Consider the following 15,065-nt stretch of genomic DNA (forward strand, 5'->3'; position numbering starts at 1 on the left):
GCGACGCAGACCGCAAGGACTGTGATTGGTCAACTCGTCCTGTCTGTTGATAGTCGGTGTTTCAAGCAGCCTACTGTGGGGAGCAGCAACATGCTAGTTCACTGACATAAGCTTTGCAAATAAACTCAGACATAGGCTATTTTGGTTACAATGACGGGGTTATCCATTTGTAAAGTGTCTATAGTCAGTAACGTTTTGAAATCAGCACTTCGCCAGCAAGCTGTACTTTGTGGGCAGTTGTGCTGAAGTTTGCTTGCTAACATAACATAAACTGGCTGGCAGACACCTCGCAAATAACCTCAGACTTATCACCTCCTAGCGTTATGGCGGTGAAATGCACCGCGATGCAAAGCAACCCCGACGCAGAACTCCGAAAGGGTCACGACGCCGTAGGAGCGACGGCGTAGCTACGGCGTGGAGTTGAAGCAGAAGCATAAAACAGCCTTAAGACACATTGAAGAGGGAAATATTCATGACATTGAGATGAACTCAGTGTTTTTTGTTGGTGACTCATCTCTAGCTAATGTCACATTGAGAAATGAAGAGGAGGTAAAAAAAAAAACACAGTGGTAGCTTTTCATTATGGGACCCTAAAACTGTGACACTAGGAAATAAAAAAAACAGCAACCCAAGCTCAGAGCCAAAAATCCCACTGACTTTACATTCCATTTACAGATTGTTATCTGAACCTAACATTGTTGCTATGCAACCATACAAAGTTGTTCAATGTGTGGCACATTTCTGCTCATAGTTGCTTTTTTCTGCTTTGTGTTATGTGTAAAAATGATGCTCTATGTTACATTGGGTAAATTTGTCCTACAAAACAAAAAATAGAAGAAAAAAAATGAAAAGCTATCTGTGAGGTATAAACAGTAAAAGCAGTGACCATGCACCAAGAGGATTTTATCATAAGAGCGAGTGAAGTTAAAGTAACTTAAGGGCTTTTTGCACTTTAGTCAATGTTAACCACATTTAGAACTTTTAGTATGCTTTGATTGTTGACGATTTCACACAAACTCATGGCTACCACTCATTTATATAGGGCTGAGTTTGATCTGCTCTGGAACAAAATTAGCAACATATTTGCAGCATTAACAATAGGTAAGTTGAACTGTGCTGCTGGCTAAGTGGTACAATGGCCAAAATAGGTTGGGACAGCTCTTTACTCATGGCCAAAGATAACCCTGAGCTAAACATTTGGGGTGTGAAAAACCTTTCAGAGTTGCATGTTTTTCCAGACTTAAGCTGTTAGCTTAGGGAAGTGTTTGATGGGTGTAAATGGATGCAGGCATTTATCGTCAATAGCTCCTTGTTTATGTATTGCACAGCTCACCACTGGTGGTTTGCTCCATCCATTGTGATGTTGTTGGGCTCTGCTGAGACATTTTCTCCATGTGCAGGCTGTGCACTCCATTATGAATGTGTGTTGGTGTGTTTGTGTTATTGATTACCAAGTCCAGCATTATTATGCAATACAAAGCTGATTTGGCCTGTGGTTTTTCTTTCAGGAAAGTCATTACATTTTTCATGCAATCCATCTCAATGAAGGTCATACTGGAAGTTAAGCACAGCGCCTACTAAATAGTGTGCTCATGAATAGTGTGTGTGTGTGTGTGTGTGTGTGTGTGTGTGTGTGTGTGTGTGTGTGTGTGTGTGTGTGTGTGTGTGTGTGTGTGTGTGTGTGTGAGCGCGCGCGCGTGCGTGCGTGCGTGTGTGTGCGGTTCAGAACAACGTGACCGCTGCCGGTTAGGGACTTCCACACATCAGCCTATCCAAGAGCAGTTGTGCACAAGGCATAGGGACTAGCCCAAAGCACCTTGTTGCTGCCCCCTCTCCTGCCCTCTCTCTTGTCCTCTCTATCAGTCTCCCTTCCAACTTACCATCTAGTCCTCTCTATCTTTATCAAACATTTCTTCTCCTCCCCCCTCTCTCTCTTTCTCTTTATCTCTCTCCATTGCTCTCTCTCTCTGATGAGGAGGTATAGGCTCAGTTCAGAGGGAGGTTGGGTGTCCCTCAGCGGATTCCTTCAAAGCTCCTCTTCCACCCAGGCATAAAGTTTCCTGCATACTTAAACACTCCATTGTGTCTGCTGCTCCTTTTGCTTGGTGCTTTCATAGGGGGAGCCGTGTGTATACTCATGTGCGTCTAGTGCATGTACTGTATATTTTTCAGTCTGTGTATGTGTTTCTCTCTACGTGTGTAAGTGTGTCCGTTAAGGACATGCACAGCTCCAGATTATTGTGGTCAATTATTCTGTAGCTGCTGCTGCAAAAAAGAATTGATTTTTTTCTGCGTGTGTTGATTTTTATCTGTCTGTATTGCACACATTGCAAGAAGTATAGTAGTTTAATCAGCAGCATATTGAAAATTGAAATCATCATTGGTCATTACATTTTAGACACATGTAGGTTTGTACATCCACCATAGATTGTGGCGTAACACAATTGTATATGTGGGATTTTCAGACCAATCAGCTGTCAGCTGTCAAATTTGAAGCTTTCAATTAATTTATTCAATCGCATCCTCTCAAAGTGTGTTTGTTTGTTTGTGTTCAAATATAATATCGTTCTGGTCTAGATCATGAAATGTGGTGATGTGTTATTGACAAAAGTCATTATTTGTTGTGTAGACACACACTTACACATACTGTGTCTGCATGTTGGTGTGTGTACATTTGTGCCTTTTTGGGATTCCCATAGAATCCCTTATTTCTATACACTTACGCATAAGAAAAATCTAAAAGTGGTTTTGTGTTTCCTCATCCTCACATCCTTAGTGTGTGTGTTTGTGTGTGTGTGTGTGTGTGTGTGTGTGTGTGTGTGTGTGTGTGTGTGTGTGTGTGTGTGTGTGTGTGTGCGTGTGTGAATAGGAAGAGAGTTGATAGATAAAGAGATTACCTTTATGTGTTTTGATGCCTCTGATTAAGTCGGACCCAATCTTTACAAGTCTGTCCTTATTCTCACCTTTTTCTTGGCATGCGTATGTCTGTGCAAGTGTGTGTGGGTTTCTGCGTGCGTGTGCATGTGTGTGCGTTTGTTTTCTTGCCCATGTGCGCGATTGCGATTGCATGTGAACTTCTGATCTCTGTTTTGTCACGCATGGCTCCTCCCGACACCTTGGCCTCCCACAAGCACTGAGCTGTGACCCCATACATTTTTACCCCATCCACTCCTCCGCCTCTTCTCTATCCTTTCCTCTCTTCCTTCCATCTCTTCATCCCTCTCTCTCTCTCTCTCTCTCTCTCGCTCTCTCTCTCTCTCTCTCTTTTGTGTATCTACTGATGTGTGAAATTATTCTGGGATGGAGGGATGGATTCCTCCCTGAAGGGCTGAGCGGAGGCGTAAGCCTTTTGTTCAATAATAGATTGGGGGTGTATATGTATCTGTCCATGGTAATAGACTATAGACTAGTTTTAGATAACAAACCACACTCAGGTGGACAGACTTATGGTAGAGCCTGTGTTATCCATCCATCGGGAATGACTTGTTTGCTTTTAGCCAATTCTATGGAGCGCTGAATAAAGGAGGCTATCAAACTTTTTCAAATGCAGCCAATGGCAAACTCTAAAGTCTGGTCCTGGGTCTCAAGCTCATGAAAAGATATGATTACTCTGTCTTGTGGGGAGCCTCGACATCCTGACTCATATTTTAGAAGCCAGACTGAGTGGAATACTGAGAAAAAGTCCCTTTTAAAAGCTTCAATTTGAACTATGAAACGTGCACTGACTCACTATGCAACTGTGCACGTCATTGCATGATCTAATGTGGATTTTAAAGGCTTCTACTTCAGAGCCCCCCCCCCCCCCACTGTGATTCAAATGATGCAATTGTCAAATGGGTCGGCACAGACTTCAGCACATCACACAGACGACAGCCGTCTGTGCCACAATGCTTCTGCATGTGAGTCTGCTCCACATTTCGCTCAACTATACAGGTGCAGAAAGCAAGCGTTAGAAGATGGCATTATTCTGGTATTAATGATATGAAATAATATGATATGAAACATGCAGTGTTTTATTGTAGAACTCCATTCTCGTCATGCAGTAATATATTGGTAGCTGTGTGGTGTGAAGGCAGCTAGTTGACAGTTCAAACACGCTCATGTCTGGCTGTGGCGCTGCATGACACTAACATGATTGCTTGAATGAGAAACAGATCAAAAAGCATATACATTTTAGACCACTGTCCAATCCTTTGTGTGTGCATCAAGGGTAGGTGTTGTCATGGTAACAGATTGGTTGTGTGTGCGTGTTCCTGTTAATGGTATGATGTTGCATGTTTGACACAAACGCTGTTCATGATTGTTCAGTACATCAAAGGTGATAAAAGAGACTTGACATTGTCAGTACATCTGCTTACAATGTGTGAACGTGTAGGACAGATAAAAAACAAATAATTGGTGAAGGACAAAAGCTCTTAGTCTCAGGTAAAAATGTTAGGAACCCACACACACTCACCTGTGTGTGCTGTGGCGTCTCAGCTTGTGTGAGCTCCAATTTCTAGTCCAAACAAAGCTCTGTGTGCATGGGTCTCTGTCTGAGTGTGCCTGAGTGTGTGTGCATGTTTAATTTAGTCTCCATGTCATTATTGTTGTTTGTGAGGCATTAAAAAGATACATTGAATTAAATATGCATGCATTGTATCCCTACGTTTCGTCATAGACATATTTCCCGTTTTTCTCCCTGTAGGTAAAACATAAGGCAGGAGGAGAGGTGTCTGGATGACGTTAAATGTCAGCTACCAGACTCCGTGAAAAAGTACTATGGATCCATTATGGAAACCCAGAGCGATACAGTCAGCAGACAGCCAGTTGCAGGCCTCTATTTATACTGTGGTGAAGGGTGCCCTTGATTTATGAATTTGATGTGTGAATTGCTAATGTCCAGCTCACACTGGCATGTGGCCGGGAGAGGCTGACACTCTCCATTTTGTCTGTTGTGTCAGAACAAAGACAAAATTAACGTGTGTGTGTGTGTGTGTGTGTGTGTGTGTGTGTGTGTGTGTGTGTGTGTGTGTGTCCCAGAGCCTGCCTATGTCTGTAACCTCTCCAGTTGACATTGAGCTCTGTGCTGTTGCCATTTACCAGAGTAAAACATGGTTTAATGAGGGGGCAAAGAAGCCAACACACACACACACACACACACACACACACACGCATGCTCACACATGCTTGCACACATGTATACACACAGACATACACACACAATACCAAAGGGGTGTTTCACAGCTCCTTGTGTTTGATTCCTTTTCTTTTATTTTTAATCATTCCTCTGTCTTTTGGGTTGAGAGATATTTTATGTTTAGAGAGCGCCAAGTTATAATGACTAATTAGTCCTCCAGGCTCTCTCTCTCTCCCTCTCTCTCTTTTTCTCTCCTCCTCTTTGTCTATCTCTTCATCTCTCTCTGAGCCAAGCATAGCCCAATTAACACCCAACATCATTTAGTGTCTGTTGTGACTTCCATTTCCGCTCGAACTCCAGACGTCCATACTGTCCTGCTGACCAAACTGGCAATATAAACCAAATGTGCAGCAATGCAAATAATTAATTAGATTCATTCTATTCATGAATGTAATTTCCTTGTTGATACATGTAATTATCTGGCAAGCTTTTCATTTGCAAATGGGGCTGTACATGGTGTAGGTGCCTCAGTGATTGCTGGGATCAGTATTTCAGCAGGTTTCAGTCATGCAGATATTTCAACATACACAAGTTCACAAAGGGGCTGAGATTAGCCAGGTTTTACAAGTCTAGTCAGGGAAAGCCAGGCGTCTGAGGTAGGAGTAGTGTTGCCTCTCTTCTCCTCTCCTCTCCTCTCCTCTCCTCTCCTCTCATCCAACTGGAAGCCCCACATTTTCATCGTGTTCTATTTTCTCCATGCCGCACAGACCCACTATTTATCTTGCCCTCTATAATTTGACACAAAATATTGTTAACTGGAGACACAGAAATATATTAAACAGTGGGAATGTGTGACTGTGATTGTAGTGGTTCTGTGTATGTGCCTGAGCTCGTTTGTGTGTGCCCGCATGTGTGTGTGTGTTTGTGTGTGTGCGTGTATGTGTGTGTGTGTGTGTGTGTGTGTGTGTGTGTGAGAGAGTGTGTGTGAGAGTGTGTGTGAGAGTGAGTGTGTTTTTGTGTTTTAACTTCCAAGCCCAACCAAAATTAACTGAATGACCAACCGTGTCTGCTGTAATAAGAAGCCTGGCTGTGCAGTGGAGACAATAATTGTTGTATCCTAAAATGTCCCCACATAGAACCTCTGTAATATCTGAGTCCTGTGTAAATTAGATTTAATTCATTGGAAACAGATGAAGCCTAAAAATGTCTATGTGTGTGCATGTGCGCACGCACACAGCTGGTCCTTGTCCTCCTATTTTGAGTGCTTGTGCTACATGTGTGGAGCTTTGTCTAGATAACTTTATTTAACTTTGGTAACTTTCTACTCCTCAAACCTTGCAAGGGCTTTAGAAGTCAAATACGTTTTACAGCAGCACAAGGCAATTTTGCATGTTTACATCCCCAAATAGCAGTGAGGTGTCAACAAAACATCATACTGTAAATTAAGCACCACAGGTGCAGGAACCCTATTGATTTGGATCAAGTTTTTCTTTAGCGTCTTCATTTTCAGACTTAATATAATTATAATTATAATAATAATATGCCTAGTTAAGGATTTCAGAAACCAATACATATTTCATACTCTGCTCATGTTTTACGAAGATTTCGAAGAGGTTTCAGTCAAACATCTTTTTTGTCTTCATTCTGCAAATGCAGTCCCAGCTTATAGTCTTGTGTTTGTTCAACAATACTTAAAGAACGAAAATGAATATCAAAATATCTGGAAGTCCTTCTCACAATATTTGTACAATTGTTTAATTTAGTTCTGTGTTAGCTTATGTCCACTTTTTACTCATTGCTGAGGCTCACTATGTGCCAGTCTACAACACGTTTTCTTTTATGTCACATATTTTGGGGATATTTTTAAAATCTCTCTGCTACTACTCAGTCAAACCTTTCTGAAAATATCAGCCAGACAATCACCCTATACCAAACATGCTTACTTACTTTACTTTTACTGGTTTCATTATTGCATCGATAGCCTTTATCTATTTAACATTTTGTTGCTGGCATAACGTTGATTTAGTCTCTACAGAATTTTCCCACAGTGCATATTTGGACAAATTATAATTATGGCTCTATTTTTATGCCTGAAGTTAAATAAGCCACAATTCGCACAAATATTTGGGCTTTTCTCCAATAAGTACACCCATGTGTTTTTCATGCAGAGTTGCCTCTGTAAATTTTACACACAGTGTTATAAACTGCCTACCTCATGGCTAATCCATCAAGACGTGTAACATTTGTACACAAAAACTAAGTTAAGTATGTGCAAAACCAACTAAAGCAATCCAACTTCACAGACCTATTTACAAAAGGGGCTACAAAAGTGTATCAGACCACATTTGTTTGTGTTCTACAGAGTTGCTGTGAGGTCAAATTGTCAATTTTGTTGATATTGCATGGATCTTAGAGTGTTGTCCTCATAGGCCTTCAACCCACCAATGGCCACATGCAGGCTGCAGCTCTATTTCTAATTAAAACTGCTAGGATTATGTTTGTTTAGTTGCAAAATATATGTTATTTGTTGCTAAGTAAAAACACAATACAGCTTCAGTTGCTGTTTCCAACCACTTTGATTTCTTTTCACTCATTATCAGTTTACTCTCTGTTGATTTGATTTGATAATGGTGATGTGTATATGGGGAACAGTAAATGCGAATATGTAGCAGTTAAATGTGAACTATTAACCTCAGAGTGGGTTAATGTTTAACATTCACTGGTAGCATTGCTCAAGGTAAATCTGTTAATCTCTCTTTTTCCCTGTTAATGAGTTGAGAAGTCATATTATCATGGAGCCCTCCTGCCGTGTTTACTGCACACTGTGAACAGTGTTCATCAACTTGTATTTGGCCTCATGGAGTTTTGTTTCACAATTAAAGACTGAAGCGGTGTTGCTTATTTACATGTTTTTATACATGGATGGAAGTGCATGAAACGTTTCTCGAAAATATAAAATAAATGAGGCATGAATTTGTTTGGTCATAGGACATATACTGATAACTTAAAGTGCATCTCATCTGCCTTATAAAGCAAACATGCCATACAATTGCTTAAATTGCCTAAGTCCTCATTCAGTGATCACACAATGATGCAGGTCAAGTTTGCTTGTGTGTATGAAAACATATCAAACATAAATTGGAACTTTGCCCGTTTTTCAGATGTTATAGTGTTATTCAATTTCTCAGTTTATTGCAGGAACCTTGCCAAAGGGGTAAATTGGCCACCTCCTACATAATATCCACACAAAAAACATGGTGAGAGAACTGTGTGTCTCATGATGCTGCGACTAGCATTTTCCACTAACATTATTCTGGAAATGTACACATTCACAAGATTTACCCTGGGATATGTATACATTTACTGGTAAATATACTGTCTCCCCACATTTAATGTAATAGACATAGGGGTGTGTGTGTGTGTGTGTGTGTGTGTGTGTGTGTGTGTGTGTGTGTGTGTGTGTGTGTGTGTGTGTGTGTGTGTGTGTGTGTGTGTGTGTGTGTTGCATTCTACTCAGGAGACCACCGTGGGTGTCCAGTGTTTCTCCTCTCAAACTGCAGTTCTATCCAGCATCACGTATTTCTCCGTCTCCCTGTCTCTACCCTCTTCTTCCTCCCTCCTCCCTCCTGCTGATGTATGAAATGTCTACTCTCATATGGAGTGTGTTTGTAAAAGTCAAGGTAATCAAATTTCACTGATTCCTGGAGGATTAAAGAAGGTGGCATTTGTGTGCGTGTATGCAAGTGTGCATGTTCTGTCTCTGTGCATAGACAATATTAGCTGTGTACTAAGTTGTGTATTGTAATGAAGCTGTGTCATTAGTCTAAGACCAGCTCAGCTGTAATATATCATCCATCATCTTGTACTCGAAGGAGACAACTATATAGGGGATACTGATACCGCATTTGCATACTAAAAGTGCATATATAATTGTTTGAATGTACAGTATGAAGCGGTGGGTGGGGGATGATAAACACCTAATATGAAAGGGAGAGCAACGTACTTGCTTCTTGAGAAAGAGTGTTCTTTTCATGCCTTTAGGTGTTTGACAGTGAAAGTTTTTGCTAACAATATTGCAGTCTTCTTTGAAATCCCTATGTAATACTTGGAGCAAAATCCCTCTGTCCCAAAAATGTGATTTTTGTTCAGTGAAAGTGTAAGCTCCCCACTCCAGCAAACAGGAAAAACATGGCAACAGCCAGTTTTCCCAGCCCAAAAAACCAGAATTATCTAGTGTTAAGCCTAACTACATAATTGCCTCTTGTTGGTAGCAGCATATATGTCTGTATATGTTTGTATATTTGTTTATATATATATATATATATCCTGCCAGTTTGCAAGTCTTAACATCGTCCAATACACAACATCAGCATCACTTTCTCAGTAGGCTGTAAGCTCCAGTCTCTGTCTGCTCTAAGGTGTCATTACATGTTGGAGTTAGAAAGTCACAGCCCATTACAGTTCATATGAGCTGGAAAGTTACCAGGACTGCCCAGCAGGCAATGACTGATGTCCGTCTCCTTCTAAATCTCTAAAAGTGCATTACATTATAGCAATATTGTTAAATGGCTTTGCCAAAACGATATACATTTAATTGATGTAAACAAACCAGATTTAAGCAAACAAAATGTCTTCCAAAGGTCATAATAGTATTCATAGGCAACGGTAATACAAATGGAAATGGCTGCTGTGAAGTCTGAACAGTAAAAATGTTGGTTATATTTCCCATCTCTCCCTGTTACTTATTTATTTATATACATGTATCTTACATTGTATAGAAGTTTAAAGATAGCTAACATACCTTTTGCGCCTACAGGATGATTCACAGTGCTTGAAGAGAGGGTGATGACATTGGGCTCTACCTTGTACAGTTGCATCATCACAGTAAATATACTGTAGCCAAAGTGAAGAGGGGCCCCTTTGGATCTATTAATACAATACACTAGTACACTTACAAACTATATATGGAATAGCATATGTTTCTCAGATATAATCATTATAACGGCATCTCACTGTTCATGTATTTTGTTAGCTATGGATGAGTACAGTCCATCCTTGACGCAGTGGTTTTAGTCAAGTGAAAGTCATGGAGAAATTTCAAGATGGATTGGTCTATATTAAGCTAAATTCAAAACAAATTCATACTTTTTACCACAAAATATAATAAAGAAGTTCCAGACACTGCCCAAATTGTGATGACTCCTGATTTGTGGTTATGACTGTTCAAGACAACAAATAAACCTTTTCTGGGATTTCAGAAATAATGTATTTAGCCAAAGAAAAAAATAGCATCATTTTAATCAAGTGCAGTCGCAATAAAAGTGAATTCTGTGGGGAAGGGGTTAAATTAGATTCAGCATATTTTTTTGTGTTGCTCATGGTATTGTCTAATTGTCAGTAATCAATAGCAGTTGGCGAAGTCAAAGCACATCATTTTGTCAGCTTTTAAAGCATGTTGTTTATGAGCTGGAGGTGAAGTATACTCAGTCACTCCCTAACTCCCTGAAGCACAAGCTGGCAATCATCAGAATTGTGAATGCATTTCGGACTTCTTTATCAAACCATGTGAAAGGTATATCACATTTTGCAATGCACTGAAAGAGTGAGTGCAAGGCCCATAATAACAGGTCTACAGCCCAGGGCTTCGTCCTAGGCAGAGACAGATCAAACTGCACAACAGTGAAAGCCAGTCACCGGAGCAGGGTTGATAACCTTTAATGTTTACTTTTGCTTATGATTGTTCTCCACCTGCCCGTCTCCCAGTATGAAGCCTCCATGTCTGATGTCGGTAGAAAAGACAAACCCGAGATTGCAGACAATTTGTACGTTTGTAAATTGATGCTTGTCTTTGGCAGTTTGTTTTTGAGGCTTGAGGAGAGTTAAATATGCATGACTTCAACATGGGTGGCTCCAAGTCTTTTCCAAAACAACAAACAAATGACATGAAATCTTTATTTGGTGGAGACAAACAGAATTCTGAATTGATTCTTTTTAGAAGGACTCCACGTGAGCTCCAGCAGTTAACTAGATTTGTTTGTTTCTTCTGAAATGGAGCTGCAGTGATATTTACTGAGAGCACACACGCATACCGAACAGGTGCGTACACACAAACATACGCGCATGCACACACACGCATGTGCTCCCATCTTTAGTTGGTTGAGGAGGAGACAAACCTAAAGATCGCCACGGAGACCCATCTTTCAAATTTATTCATTAAACTCCCAAATGCTCCCCTTAACGAATGTAATTAGAATATGGTAATGAGAGAGGGCTGAACCAGGGAGTGTTGTAATACGCTTAGCAGCACAGAGGGAGAGAAGGAGACGGAGTGAGAGGGAAATAGAGTAAGGGAGTTAAAGGAGAGCGAAATAAAGAGACTGACAGACAGGGTGCCAATTTATGTCTTGTTGTAAACAAGTATTTATGCCAATGAGAGGTGGCACACACTATTTATTTTTCTCTTTCTCTCGCTCTCTCTCACTACCTCTCTCTCTTTCTGTGTCTCTCTCTGTCTTTCTCTCTCTCCTTAGCATACCAAACCTCCTCAATAACAATAACATCAACAATAGCAGAGCAGAGATGAGCCTCAGAGGGCAGAATGACTCACAATTAGATGAGGCATGAGGGGTTAACACAACCATTGGTGACTCCTACACTGAGACACCCCCCCTCACCCTCACCCTAACACTCTCTCTGTCTTCTTCTACCTCCCGCTGGCAAACACACACTTGTGATTAGAGATTTCAAAAATACCTCTGTGTGTGTTTGAGTATGTATGTGCACCCTTTCTTGGTTAACTTTAACTTTGTAGTAGTTTTTGAGGACTCTGACAGGCTTTATCCAAGACGCCCTAGCGCAACAGGGGTCCTGGCATTGTGTTTGACATCACACACCTGTTGCTGTCTTTGATGTGTTCACCCCCCTGCTGAGAGTGAGGGGGCCGTCTCCTCAAATGCAAACGCAAGACAGGAGGAAAAGGACAGGTACGGTGCCAAGAGAGAGGAAGTCTTAGAAAAATATGATTGATATTCCCTCAGTGGATTGGGTCTGACTCTTCCTTATTCTCAGGTCTGCTAAAAAGTTTGTGCTACTTTCCATACTGTAGCGTGTGTGTGTGTGTGTGTGTGTGTGTGTGTGTGTGTGTGTGTGTGTGTGTGTGTGTGTGCGTGTGTGCGTGCGTGCGTGAGCTCGTGTGCGCGCGGGCATGCATGCGTGTGTAGCCACCTTCACCGTTTGGACTTACTTTTATATTGGCTAGAAGGAGATGAGAGGGAAATGAGACAGAAAAGGGGGAAAGGAAAGTGGGTGAGCTAGAGGAAGGAGAGAGGGGGAGAAAAGTAAAGAGGTCAAACCAAAAAGAGAGGGAGTGAGGGAGTGAAGGAAAGGGGAGAGTGACTATTTCATTATAAATCCGTCACTCACATGGGCAGCAGCAGCCACCACATAGACTCTTCTGAGACCAACCCTCTCTGGGTCTGTGTGTGCATGTGTGTATATACACTCATTTATGTTTATGCATCCTACCTTGCAGTAGTTTTGACATGGGAGGTGTGTATGTGTGAGACACTGTGTGTGACACTGTGTGTGTGTTGGAGTGTGACAGAGATGGATGTAACGCACATGTCTCTCTCCCAGCCAGGTGACAAGGGCGGGTCCCCTCTGAAGGTCAGACCTTGTCCTCCAATGATAGGCCAGCACTGTGTGTGTGTGTGTGTGTGTGTGCGTGTGCGTGTGCGTGTGTGTGCGTGTGCGTGCGTGCGTGCGTGCGTGCGTGCGTGCGTGCACCAATCTGTTGTCCATGAAGCGTGTGTCACTTAGAGAACAAGAGGAGAGACAGAGAAAGCCAGGACACTTTTATATTTCTTTCTTCTTCTTTTTTTTTTCCACACAAGCGACTTTGTGTATTAATAGACCGCCCATTTGTATGCATGTGTGTACAAGTCTTTTATGTCCACGGACGTGCATGTGTGTGTTGCCCAGTGTGTGATGAGGTGTTTATATGATAAACACAAGGCATGCTTGAGAGGAATTCTGATCAGGGGCTTTGCAACAGTTGTTATGGAAACAGCATTAAGCAGTTGTATTAGCCAGTGGAGGTAATATAAAGGCTGTTGAAAGTAACACACAGTGGGGAGCGAGGCAGTTTGGGAATGTAATACAAACTACACATTATTGCTCTGGTTTACAATAGACTTGATGAAATTGTATTGTGTGGCTTGAACAGAACAAAATTATCCTTGTCATAACTCATTGTTTGGCTGTCTTTCTGTTGAGAGCTACACATTTTAATTAGCCAGGTTAGAGGAACATAGTGCAAACAAGACATTATTAGTGTGGTTTACAACAGACGTCACATCATTTACGTCAGCTTAAAGCTGAACACAACTACCTCTTTATCCAGCTTTCTCTTTGCAACACAATCTAAAGTTTGGCCTCTTCAGAAAAACAGTGATTGCACCATTGGTGATTGTAGAGGCCACTTAGGACTGGTCAGATATTACAAGTCATGATTCTGAGCGATTGGTCACATTTTGTCAACAACTGTGAATAATGACATGCACCTCTCATTTCTAATTGATTATTGATTGATTACAGTTCAAATCAAATTGTATAGAGGTTTAGCATACAATTAAGCACAGCAAGTCATTGTTGTGCTTAATTTACATGATGAGCCTTTTAAGGAGACATGTTTAAAAATAGACCATGATCAATAAAAGGTGGGTTGAAGAAATGGCTGAGAAAGTGCTCCGGATCAAAATAAAAACCACAGAAAAGCCAATAGTCTGCAAAACAAAACCACTAATAATAAAAAAAAACAGGAGGCAATTTTGGATAGAGTGTCCATCAACGTCAGACACTGACAGAATTGTTCTGGGAAGGAGACAACCGGTGGAGGTGCTCAGGAACAAATTACAGCATCAGCAGACCTCCCCTGGTAATGCTAATGCAGTTCTTTCCCCCATATATGTATACCACACTCAAGGAGAAAGGCATGCAGAAACGGATTCTGTAGTTGAAAAGGACACTTGAGTTTGCTACCTCTCCGTACTGCCAAAATAAACTGTTCGATGCCAAATGATTTCTGTGGTGAGAACCAGTGACAGCCTTCATTTGAGGCACTTTGAATGGATGTGACAGTTCCAGTTTACAGACAACTGTGTTTTCCCCAGATCTCTGTCAGGGTGATGCTCATCATTAGACTTCAAATGTGCACGCACACACACACACTCACACACACACACACACACACACACACACACTAGCCTGTGGCTAGACCCTATAACGGAACCTCCCTGGGGAAAGCTCCTGGATAAGTCTGTTGCAGTGTAGGCGACCCCCCTCCCCTCCCTCCCCTGGAAATCTCCCTGAGGCATGTGAGTGTGCGTGTGTGTATATGTGTGTGTGTGTGTGTGTGTGTGTGTGTGTGTGTGTGTGTGTGTGTGTGTGTGTGTGTCTGTCTGTCTGTCTGTCTGCTTTTCTGTACATGCCACCAGTTTCTTGGAGGGAGATGGTCTCAGTGATGCGTGAGTGGGAGGCTGATTTCCCCAACTGCATCGCTAGCTCCAATCTAACTTCCCACTCATGCTCTCTGCTTTGTTAGATATTTCTTAAGTAACTCTATCTCTTTTTCTCACACACAGACAGACAGGCATAGGTGTGTGAAAGTGTGTGTGTGCATTCAGCTGGGCCTGTTGTAATGTATTATTACATAGACTCACACAGACATGCAGAACGTCTGGGTTTCTAGAGTAGATCCCTGGAGAAAGGTACTTGTCCCTGTGTCTGGTACAGCTAACACACACACACACTCGCAGTATTCCTGAAGGGTCAGTGTGTCGCCAGGCATGCTCAAAGCGCTCTATCACTGGTTTCCACCGGGACAATAACTGTGACTTCCTGAGGATCGACCTTCACCATCTCACTTCTGTCACTCTTCACATGGGCG

The 15,065-nt window shown here is 41.7% G+C and overlaps 1 protein-coding gene across 1 annotated transcript in view; it reads left to right on the forward strand.

Annotated features, from left to right (window-relative positions):
• Window positions 1-15,065, forward strand: part of LOC144517460 (calmodulin-binding transcription activator 1-like) — a 47,270-nt gene that overhangs the window by 7,348 nt on the left and 24,857 nt on the right. The gene's annotated exons all lie outside the window — the stretch shown is intronic.

Source organism: Sander vitreus, chromosome 4 (genome assembly GCF_031162955.1).
Source record: "Sander vitreus isolate 19-12246 chromosome 4, sanVit1, whole genome shotgun sequence".
Lineage (NCBI taxonomy): Eukaryota > Metazoa > Chordata > Actinopteri > Perciformes > Percidae > Sander > Sander vitreus.